Source organism: Triturus cristatus, chromosome 7, assembly GCF_964204655.1.
Source record: "Triturus cristatus chromosome 7, aTriCri1.1, whole genome shotgun sequence".
Classification (NCBI taxonomy): Eukaryota; Metazoa; Chordata; class Amphibia; order Caudata; family Salamandridae; genus Triturus; species Triturus cristatus.
In genome coordinates, this window is record NC_140590.1 from 1,439,844,288 (window position 1) to 1,439,856,900 (window position 12,613).

A 12,613-nucleotide genomic window follows, 5' to 3' on the forward strand; every position below is an offset into this window, starting at 1 on the left:
TGCTGACCTGGTTCTCAGGCTCTAGAGCAGCTCTGCTGACCTGGTTCTCTGGCTCTAAAGCAGCTCTGCTGACCTGGTTCTCTGGCTCTAGAGCAGCTGTACTGTATTACAAATATACATTGTATCCTTAACTAGGACCATTCAAACATACCTCTGTAGTCCAACCCCGCCTCACACGAAATGTACTAGTCAGCTCATCATAATCCGCAAATGAATGCATGAATAGATTGCTTTAAAAAGCTAAACACCAGAGAGATGAGGTGCGTTGATAATGCAGCAGAATTCCACATTTTGCGAGGGTGGGGTCTGAAGCAGGAGAGGCTGTCAGCGGCCATCACAAGCGTGTGGACGGCGCTGAAAATGAGAAAAAAATAGTGCTTCGATTCCTTTAAAGGAAAGAGTGTAAATCTGCCCGCAAACGATCCAATCCCGGTGGGCGTACCTTAAAGGAGACAGGGTGGCAACAAGGAATGATTGGCAGGCCTTCAGTGCAATCATTGCACTGTCTTTGGCATCATTCGTGACGCCAAACGACGCGCACGAATGAAAGCTGAAGGCAGAGCTGGGACGAGGCTTCTGGAATCGTATTGATTCCAAGAAGTCTCATATGACGAGAGCAGCGCATGCGCTGCTGACTTCAGGCCGAGACCTAAAAAGGGTGGGCAAATACTGCGCCTTTCAGCACCCTACATTGTGAGGGTTCAAGTTCCCAATTATGACTCATCGAAATAAGTTTAAGAAGTAGAACAGGAATCATGTTAGAGCAGTGTCTTCAAAGCCCTACTACAACAAGATTGTGGAGGAATCATGACCAATCGCGTGGACCACTGAGGAACATACAACCATGTACAGGAGTTCCCTGTTTCCAGGTGTTAGAGAAAGCCAGTTCTGGTTTTTGATGAGGGTTGCGTCGGTGTTGTAGGCAGCTCTTAAACCTGATTGAAAAGGCCCTTGGAGTTTGCTGGCATTCAAGTGAGCCTTGAACTGAACGCCCACCCATTTTTCGTCTCATTTTGCCAGGTTTTTTAGAGAACTCTAATTGGGCTAACATTTTCTATTTGAGTGGGACCAGCGTTATTCTTCCTTAGTAGGGGTGAGATGGGACTATTTTTGAGAAGGTCGGATACATCTCTCTGGATTGAAACACTGATATATTTTATGCAGAGAAACATGAGGGCATACCACTGTTCCTTGGACAGGTAAAGAGGGATGGGGTTATCTGAGAATCGTGGCATCCTAGTCTCAGTGATGGCTTTTTCAATGCTGTTTCGAGTGGTGAGTTAACTGTGTGCTATTTGGCTGACATGTTTCTGGGTGTTAGCAAGTGATCATCAGTGATGGGACAGTGTCAATCTCTTTCTTGAGTGCGATCATTTTGTCAGAAAAATAGCACACAAAAATAGCACACAGACTCCTTACACCTAGACTCATAGAGATAGTGTGAGTGAACAGAAGATTGTGTTTTAAGGATGTTGAACACAGTGGCTGCCAGCACAGATCGGGGTCGTGGGGCAGGGGCGGAAGCAAGGATATCTAAAATAAGGGGAAAAAAAAGTACCTTACAGCCGCGTCTCTCCTATCACTCTCCGCCTCGTCCCTCCGCACCGCCGGAACAGGAAGCCCATCCAGGTTCCCCTAAGCCAATCACAACGTTGCACTGCAGTGTTGTGATTGGTCTGAGTGCTGATGTTCGGCGCTCAGCCAGGGAAAGGGAGCCTGGGCATGTTCTCCACCCAGGCTGTAATGCATCCTCGATGTAGAACATGCAAAGTGTACATGAATGTTTGGACGGCCCGAGACGACCAGTCTAACATTCATGTGCACTTACAAAGTGTGCTCACCACTCCCCCTGCTCCTGTCGTCAGAGCAGGCTGCCCACCCTGCAAAGCTGCTGCATCAGGACAAAATAAAAAGATAATAACCTTGCCTTAGCGGAGGAGCCGCTACTGATTGAAAACCTCTTAAGGAGTTTGACACCTTTTTTTTTTTTTATTGAGCAGAGCATTGAGAATATTGAAATAACATAAGAACAAACATTAGTATGAATCAGCAATGAGTTTAAGTATGAAGTAAAAACAATTCATTCAGTTTTGCAACCTATGACCAAAGGCAAACTAACAGCAGGAAAGCCGCTAAAGACAAAGTTATCAATATATATCCACAGCTGAATAATAAAAAGATTATAAAGTGCCACCGTGCTAAAGTGCGAGTGCAAAAGTGCAAAACTACTGGACTAAAGTGCTAGTAACAGATATTCCTTGTTCCTCCAAACCTTTAAGAAATCTTAGTACTGCATCTAGACTTCTCTTTTTTTCCAGGATAGTACTACCCTTCTCTCTGATTTTCCAAATTATTGAAAAACTTCCAGTTCTTATTAAACTTCCTGGAGGCTCCCACACGATTGGCGTAGGCTTCTTCATAAGCCCGCGTCCGTTTCATTTTATTAAACCATTTGTCATAGGTGGGAAATTCCCTGGACCTCCAATTCTGGAGAATTAAGGAGTGGGCTGCCAAAGAGGCAATAAAGAGAAAGGTTGCTTCAGCTTCCCTTAAATTCGTCATATCTTTCAAATTCCGAACAGGGCCACCTCGGCTTCCGGCAATATCATTTTTTTAAATGCCCAATTTAAAGCCATAAAACTCTCCCCCCATAACGGCCCCAATATTGGACTTGTAAGAAAGATATGAAGCCAGCCTCCTTCACCTTCCGCCTGGCATCGAAAGCATCTGTCTTCAACTTCCGGATACCTTTTTTTGAGGGCTTTCGAAGTGAAGTATGCCAGCCATCGGGATAAGAAAGCCATTATTTTAAAATTGGCTGCTGTCAGAGCATCCACCCACCCCAACATATAGCTTCCCACTCATTATTGGACAAGGTACATTGTGTTTCACGGGTCACCCTTTCCAGATGACTTTCTATCAATGGAAGTTGGCCCTGATCTCGTAGAAGTCGATACCAATTCCCAACTCCACTTAATTTTGCCCCGAACAGGGCTATCACAAGTTTATTTGGTGTACCAAAAACAAAATTCAGTTTTTTTAGAAATGGACGATTTGTAAATATTGAAAAAAAGTTAGCTTCTTTGGAGTGCTACTCCTTGATCCACCTTGATCCACCTAGCCACAGCTGTATCCCTTCAACAGCCTGCTGATCGCTGCTGTAGTGTTTGGACAAACAGAGAAAACACCAAAAAGTAAATCAAGTTCTTGCAGTTCTTACAGCCCGTTTACTTTCTGTTCCTATCACTGCATACAAGACCACTGGGATAAGGGGTAGCCATTGAAGTACCTGGGTAAGAAGAGGGGAAGGCAAAGGGAAGTGGCTGCTACCCTGACTTCTCCTAATTCATGCCCATACTGACTCATTGAGTGATGGAAGAGCATTCCAAGGACTAAGTTAAAGAGAAGATGTTAGTGGACATGGTGTTACTGTAATTTTGCCATTAAATGCTATCAGGAGTCCTATAACTGCAATAAATGTGACATTAGACCAAACCTAATACCTACCAATTGCAGAGTTAACATGCACCTATTAAAAAGATTCGAAAAGCTGCCTGAGTAGAAATAGCTAATCAATGTATGTCCAAAAAAGCATAATCGCAAATATTGATTGCTGATCCATTTTCTGGTTGGGTCTCTGACCAAATAAACTTTGGATTATGCCAAGGACTATCTTGCTTGCATCTGGCGAGTTCAAAATCGACCACTCTCTACCTGCGTGAGTCAGGATTACTTTCATAATCCTGTATGTCAAATATAAATCCCTAGCCAATTTTGCGCCCTCGCACCTATTTTTTAAGGTCATCCCATACGTGTCCTCTTGACCCTTCCTCCTGTCTGGTTCCAAAGAAAAGGGGACCTCCAATGCGTCTTGGTGGCTGCTAAATTCGTGAAATTGGCTTCCAATTCACATAAGAACTCTCCACTCGCTATCGACTTCCACTAAAGTAATGAACACGTTTATGTATTTGTTAATTATATCCTCCTGTATCCATCTTGACAGTTGCCAAGAGAATATTTTAGGCTGAAGTGAGCGCATCGTAGAGCCTTAAATAAATTAAATTAAATAAATATTAATGTGTGAATTGCAACAGAATATAGCCAGATGGCAAGCATGATGAAAATGATAGCAGATGAAGATAGTCTTTCAGGCGGTGTTTAGAAATTTAGTATGTTGGACTTTCACCAAAGTCTATTTGCAGAGAATTTTACAATTGTGTTCCTTGTAAAGGAATAAAGTTCTGTCCATCTGGGTGCTGAGTTAATAAAATTAAATGGCACATAAAGCTGCACACATTGCACAGGACATCATACGAGTAGCCATGTTGAAACAGGCTTTTGCACCAGAATCTGAATTAACTACACTTCCGAGGTTTTTCCCAGTGCAAATGTTGCCCTAGAAATCTGGCTAAATTTCTATGGACAAATAAAGCAAGAAAGAGGAAAACATGATTTATCTGGTGCGTAATCTAGCATGCTTATCTTATTGTTACCTATCTTCTTCAAGTTGTTGCGTCCTCTTGCCCAAACCTCAAAAGGAAGACAAAGTGAGGCTGGTAGGTGTTTACTAAGGCATCTTTATTCTTCCCTGTATCACAGCTTGTGCATGCACGGCATCTTTGCCGTGTGTCCCCAATGTTGCATGTGGTGACCAGTTCCTGACCCTGCTGAGCTGACCAGAAGTGGTGCCCAGTGTCTAGTCCTCTGTGCAGGGTCCTAGTGTCCACTGAACACTCTGTCATTGGGACATCAGTGATGTATTTTTGTTCTAGAATCCTTCTGTGTTCATGTGTGATTGGAAAGCTGGGGGTATATTTGCAAAGAAGTGGAGCAGCAAGCAAAGTTGTTGCGCTGCTGTATCGTTTCACCTCGACAGATCAGAACTGTGCATAACTTTGAAGAAATTACTAAATTCTGCTCTCTCTCTATGAACTAATGCACATAGAGCAGTTTACCACCAATGTAGGCATCCATGCACTATAGTACGAGGGTATCTGTGTTGTGGTCAGTATAGTTTTTATGCAGAAAGGGCTACCTTCCCGCACAAAAAAACTATAATTTGTGGTTATTTCCTCTTCGCAAACAGGGAAAAACAAGGGAAATACAGGTACAGTAGCCTCAGATAGGCGCATATTTTGGCAGAAACCTATATCTACATCTGTTTGTAAACATGGGTTTGCGTCAAAATGGATGGCTGGTTGCAAAGGAACTTACATGCACCACCCATGGAACGCAGCATTGCATTACCTTTTCTTACAAAGCCACGCAAATTGAAATTTTCTGGGCTTTGAAAACAGCAAAAAAGGATTTGCGTAGTGGCTGCGTAAAAAAAAAAAAATAGAATCCCGAAACAAAATGTTTGTAAATCTGGGACTGGGCCTAGATTAAAATTTTAAGAAAGCAACATAGAGAAGGTAGAGGAATTGACAGGGGGCTACTGTTGTTCTATAAATGCCAAGTACTGTAGGCTGATAAAGAAGATCTGTTCTTACTTCAACGGTTCATTGTCCTCCCTTATTCTTATGCCTCATTACCTCGGTATCTGTGTTTTTGAGGGCGGTGTTACCACACAAAAATGCCAAGCAACTTGTAATGAGGCCCTAATGTTGATTACTTTTTTTTACTTTATCATTTTTCAGTACTTAAAACAATACACATCAACAAAATGCACATGTATATGAAAACATAGAGTAATCATCACGCAACAGTCTGGTATGTATGTAACATTGGAAGCGGCCAAATTAGTGCGACAATAGCAGAGCCTTGGCAGGGCGGAAGTACAGAGTTGTGCAGTCTTTATAGTTGATTCTCCACTGAGTCAAAGTTAGCACTGATTGAAAAAATGAAAGGCTAGCAAGTCAGTCCGATACATTATTATTCAGCGTCAGTAGGTAGTCTCTCAGCGGTTGCCAGACATCTTTAGATCTGGAGGTCTGAGGTTGTAGTGTGGCATAGTCTTTGTTAGACCTGCCAGCCTTTGGCTGTTCCCTCCTCATTTTATTTTTTTTCCCTTTACCCCCTCATTTTTTTCTGTCCACTAACTTCTTTTTGGTGTTGGTGTAGAGGCTCTGGGTGCCCCTTTCTCACTATCTGAGGGAGAGGCGCAAGGTGCTTCACTAAAAATGGAGGACACGGGGAGAGTGGTTTCACAAAATGGTGGTCCCAACTGTCGCCTCAGAACCTGGGCCATAGACTGCCATGAGGGGTTCCGGAACCTTCTGGACCACTCAAGTCAGTCAGGCCCCAGGTTATAAACTGAGGTGAGGGGGGTCGGCCATTTTGGAAGGTAGATGAGCTGTGAGGTAGTCAGGAGTAAGGCACCTGAGTGGGGAGGTGGCTGCACTAGAGAGGGAATTGACAGGTCTCAGGGTCTGCGTGACTTCCCTCATCAGCTGATACCACCCTCGACCTCTTGACCTGTCCCTGATCACAGCCACTGACTCTGGAGGTCAATTTTACCTTGGGCGCCTCTGTGTAGTCAGTATCCCTGAAGGAGGACCAGGTGAGGAATCACCGCCTGGGACTACATTTCCCTCATCCCTGTTGTTGCCTGGGATTTTGAATCAAACTGGGCCTAACGACTGTCCACCATTCCTGACTGAAGGGGAGGTGTCCGTGCCCAAGAAACAAGAGATTGGCTGGCTTACTCGTCTGCTCCGGAGTGAACCTTACACCCTTAATTTCAGCCCCCCCCCCCTGTCCACGAGTCCCTACCTGGAACCCTCACCGCCGCAACCCGGAGGTCAGGAGGTTGTCTGTTATCGCCAGGAAGTTGCCTGTTGTCACCGGGAGGTCTGTGGGAAGAAACGGGACTCCTTTGTGTTGGCTTGCGAGCAGGTGATGCATCTGAAAGGGGTGAGGAGAATTGCATCCAGGAAGAGAGGGACGTGACAGGCCTTGAAGCAGCCTTCCTGGTATCACGTGTGAGGGGCAGTCGCAGAAGCGCTGCCCCACTGTTGCCGGCAGAGGTTGGAGGCCACGCCCCCGCAAGCCGCACTGCTTCTGGCGGCTGCGGGCGCGCCTCCTCGCCGACGCGGAGTTGGTCGAGACAGCGTCTGGCCTGCGAGGTCTGAGTAGGGTCCAGGGACGACTCTGCGCCAGTGCTGTGGGTCCCCTGGGTATCCGCTAATGAGTGGGATCAGCGGCTGCGAAGAAACGGAAGAGCAAGGCTTCCACCATCTGAGGAGACCAGTCAACAGGGAAGCCCTTGGGGGAGGTGGTCGGTGGGTGTGCCCTGTTTTCGCCCCCCTTAAAGAGATCTCCCTTGCCAGCAGGTGAGCCCCGTTCCGCAAGAAGAGGGAACCCATCTCCAGGCTCCGCCGAACTTGCCGTGAGGAGGCCACCAAGTGTAAACAGTAAGCTGGGCATTATAGAAGGGGGGAAGGTACAGGAGAGTCCGCATTGAAGGCTCGATGATGACCTGTTAGACCCGATTGCTGGTCCCCTGGGAAGCCAGGTTCTAAGTTATAAACACCGGCACATTGACATAACCACACGTATGACTGAAGTCTACGTAGTAAGAATCTCAAGCAAAGCGCTGGGAGTAGCAGATTAATTTCCAGTGACAGCAAAAGTTCATGTGTAATGCTTAAATGTAATGGATTAATTTCTAGTGATAAAGTAAACTACATGTAAACTGCCTAGATGTAACCGATTGATTGCCAGCAGCAGTGTAAATCTCCAGCTTAACACCTAAATGTAAAAGATTGATTATTCACGACAGCATAAGACTCAGGAAGTATAGCGGTTAGGGAAACCATCTGTCAGAAGAGCATCGTGTAGAATAAATGACCATCTGAAATCTAGTAATATGTAAATGTTATGTGGAGCACTGTCTGTGAAGATTTAAATTGGTGCACCAGAGTCAAGGCGCGGGATTGAAACATCAGGGGGTGTTTAAAGAACTGCTATACTGAAGTAAAGAAAGGAATGGTACTGTCGATTTGAATACAATGAAATGTTTGATCTTGCAATGTGATGGATAAAAACTGATTAACTACGTTTGAGAAGGGAAGATAAAAACTTCTTCTTAACCTTTATGATTATTCGGTGTAGCGTCATTTTTAAGTGGTGTAACACTAGAGTTTGAGTTGGGTGTGATGCAAGCACGACATGCAGTTCTGGAGTAAAAGCCTTTCTGCCTGAGCCAGGCTACCCCAAGGACGTTAGGTCCAACAGTCTTCACTTACTTTATCACAGTAGATCATGCTTTTTAACCATGCAGAGTCTGCAGGGCAAGTCTTACTGCCCCAATGTAGTGCCAGACCTCGTTCAGCGAGAAGTATTGCAATAGCAGCAAATCTGAGAATTCCTTTTGGGAGGTCACAAACATATCCCAGAAGGTCCAGTAGTGGGGCAGCTGCAAGTGTAATTCCTATCATGGTGACAATCAAGGAGAAGATTTTGGCTCAATATGTTCCTATATGCTGACATGTCCAAGTTAAGTGGGTGAAGTCATCCCCAGTGGCATGGCATTGAGGGCATTGGGAAGATCGTGTGGGGTCAATTTGTGCTAAACCCTAGGTGTGATGTAGGCCGGGTGCAGAAACTGACAATGTAAAAGTTTGTGCCTGTGATTTCAGGAAATGAATTTAGTCTTAGTGCAGCAGTAAATCCAGGTTTTATAAGGTAATGATTGCCCCAGGTGCCATTCCCAGGCGTCCCTAGTCTACCTATGCGGTTCGGGTTTCATGGCTACACATGCTTGATATAGTCTAGAAACTAACTTCCACCCGTCAGAAATAAGGAATGTCAATGGAGGAAAGTTATCTGGAGCAAAGGGGTATGAGGGTACACAGGAGTGTAGTGTGTCATGGAGGCGCCGGAGCACAATGTGGTCCATATATGTGGCATCCTCAAAATGGGTATCATCTGTGTGTGCGAGAACATGGCCATCAGGTAAAAGGTCTCTAATAGTATGTAAATCATGTCATAATAGGTATGCTGACCCAGCTTTTCCTGCATACAGGGGCGCCAGTGGTTGTTTATTTAGGATATGGCTGGTGAGTAGAGGATGCAGCCCCCTAAACACCGTCCGAGTTTCCTTCATACCCAGCTTGTAGTTTAAAGTGTTTGTATGTTGGAGGGGTTTATGGGGATGCCCTTGGGGAGTATAGAAGGCAGTTGGACTTGCCCTGGTTGGTCTTTCTCAGGTGTCATGTGGGGAATACGAGTGTCCGGATGATACCAGTGTACCCAAAGTACAATTGTGCTGCAAAATATTACAACTGGAGATCAGGTACACCTAAACCTCCATGCTCATAGGGGAGCACCAGGATGTCCCATCTAATATGGGGTATACACCCAGCCCAGCTCAGTTAAGGCACAGGAAGAGGCTGTGTAAGGTGGTAAAGAATGTATTAGTTAATGGCATGGGTATGTTTAGGCATAGATATAAAAAGCAGGGGAGGATGACCATATTTATGATCGCCACATGCCCAGCCAGAGAAAGAAGAAGTTCAATCCATCAGTCGATCTACATGGACAGACATTCGATGGCTGGTCTATAATTCAGTCCATAATTCAGACGGACTATCTGTTCTTTCACCCTATGTTGGTATGTGAGGTATTTGGTGGAGTCTATAAACAGGGCCGGACTGGCTACCGGGCGTTTTGGTATGCTGCCGAGCTGGGGGCTGATTTTGTTGATGGGGGCCTGCATGTGCTAAACGAAATTAGTTTTGCGTTGTTTATTTCAAAGCACACTCAGGTCTCCATCAACGAAATTAGCCCCCACCGCAATGACATCAGCCCCCAGCTCAGCAGCATGCCAAAACGCCCGGTAGCCACTCCGGCACTGTCTATAAACCAAGTCAATGGATAGTCAAATGTCTCGTATTTGATAATATCAGTGAGGGGGAAATGTTCAGATTTGGCCCCATTAGTATTAAGGCCAAGAAAACCTTTGAATCATATGATTTCACATATAAGAGAGTGAAGGTTGGCAGAGGGGTGCCGGACAAATAGTGGTATATGGACCCCTTAAATGGAAATCAGTAGGGGTCCAGAGGTAAAGTGAAGACCAGGATGTATATTTTTCTCCTTGACATGATGAACCATGAAGTCCATAGCGACAATGAAGAGGAGCGGTGACAGAGGGCATCCTTTTTGGGTCCCCCTAGCCACTGGGAAAGGATCAGTAAGAGAACTATTCACTCTCACGCAGGCCACAGGACTTGAATATAGGAGCACGACCAGGGCAGTATAAACACGAGGAAGTCCCAGTTCATCCAAGGTCACTTTTAGAAAGGGCCATACTAAAGAATCAAACGCCTTTTCGGCATCTAAAAAGGCTACTGCCGCAGGTACATCAGGGGAGATCCTATTCTATACCGCAAAAATTGTAAGCAGATTTAAATAAGTGGATCTATGGTAAACAAAGTCAGTCTGTATGGGCCATATTATGCAAGGTGCAGAATCTCTTCTCGAAGGTCCAGTCTTGAAGAAGGAGAAACACGAACATTAGTTCCACCATAAGTGGAGCATGCCAATGTCATCCATCTGCCAGGGAAACCCAGAGCTGGTAGTAAAATGTTAAGGGTGGTTTCCTCATTTGTTTATTGCTCAGGTTTGGATCATTAGCAAGTTCCTGAGTGAGAATATCTATGTGTGGAAGCCTCGGTATATACTGTAAAGATAAGAATATGACAAAATGCAAGACTGAAAATACAAAACAGGTATATTTTTTGCAGTAGATTTGAAGTGGGGGCAGTCTTGTGAGCTGCGCGTATGATCTGTAATACGTATGTTCCTTAGGACCTGGTGAGGAGCAGTCTTCAGCATGTGGTCCAGTATGGGTCACATTGCAGTCATTGCCCTGAAATTTCTGTAGCCACACAGATCCAGCGCCCACTCTCGATGAAGTCTGCCTAGAAGGATGGGATTCTTGTTTCTCAATGAAACAAGTTATTTATTTTCATTTTATTTTATTTATTTATTTATTTTATTTAATGCGATTTTATATAGTGCGAACATTACCCGAAGGTGTCAGAGCGCTTTACAAAAGAACCAGTTGAGTTACATAAGGACTTTGGGTTACATGAGTTACATAAGAGATACAAACAGAAAAAATTGCAAAAGTACAAGTTGTAAAGTCACTCAAGGAAGATACACTCTAAAATCACATAGGAATGGTAGTAAGTACAAAGGTCTACTACATATACAAGTGGTTAGAGTTATATATATATACAAATTGCAAATTCACTCAGGATTACATTTTAACAGCGAGTAGGCTTGGACAATTATATATTACATATTTACAGAGCAGGAAATTCTTGCCATCGACAATGACACATGTTTGCCCATGTCTTGACTCCCAATAACTAGTAACCCTGCAGGAGCCAGTAAAGACAATGTTGACTGTCAGTTATATTGAAATAGGAGATAGGTCTGCCCATCCCAGTGAAGTTGCGTGAAAAAGCACCTGCCATCATCACATGAGAACAAGGCATGATATACAGTTGATGTCAACAAAACAGCTTCAGAAGCAAATAAAGAACTAGAATAAGATGATCAGACAATGCAAGATAGAGTCAATGATGTGCTTGCTACCGCTACTCAAGCCGAATTGATAGAACTAGTGTGAAGTTTGGAAGTAAAGACAATTGATATGATTGGCTGTAGAAACAATCCATGCCCAGGAGATAAAAGGATTGAACTCACTGATGTCACTCTGAAATGTCATTATGCCAATGTCTGGAGCAAAGAGGGAAGCTGCAATGTGGCATGATGGTTGTAGGAGAGTAGGATCTGCACTTATGTTGCCCCCACTTTTTTTCTGATGTTTACACTGGTTTCTGGCTATAGTCTGGCTGGGTCCCTGCTAATCAGGGCCCCAGCCTCTCTGTTCTCTCTAAACAACTTGGAGTGCATATTAGATGCACTAGTGATTGGATACTGTGGCAACTTATGAGCCCCTAGTATATGGTACCTTAGGTACCAAGGGCATAGGTACTTCACAGGCCTACCAGGGGATGAAGCATGTATTATGCCACCCCTGGGAAGCAGACTAAATCTGACACCACAGGCCTGCTACTGCAGCCTGGGTGAGGTAGTGTTAGCACTCCTCACTGACGTATAGGTTCCCTATATCTCACCTTACACACACATATAAACCTATCAGTCACCCCTAAAGGCAGGCCCTAACAATCCTGAGGGCAGGGTGCTTTGTTGCCATGTGAGGGGGTGCCTCTGCCTGAGCAGGGCCCCTCTGCAGCTCTCAGAGACCATTCTCTGTGGCTGTTTGTGGATGCGGTTAAACCATATACTCTTAAGTGCATTATAACCTAGCGGTAAATGCTAACTTTGGGATGGCTGCAGCAAAACATGTCGTGTTTGGTTTCACACACTTTGGAATCATACCCCCACACCAGTAACCGGTGTGGGAGTATGATGCCACCCTTCTAGAGGGATAGACATGTACCCACTGTGGAAACACGGTAGAATCCTGAAGAGCCCTGGCATCACAAAATGGATGTCACCAGCACAGACACTAGGCTGCCCTCCTGCTGCTGACCGAAACTCACAGTGGAGGAGGCCCAACAATAGGCATCCTGTCACAGGGAGGTGTAACCACCTTCCAGACAGGATTTAGTGTATTGGGGCTGGGTGGGTG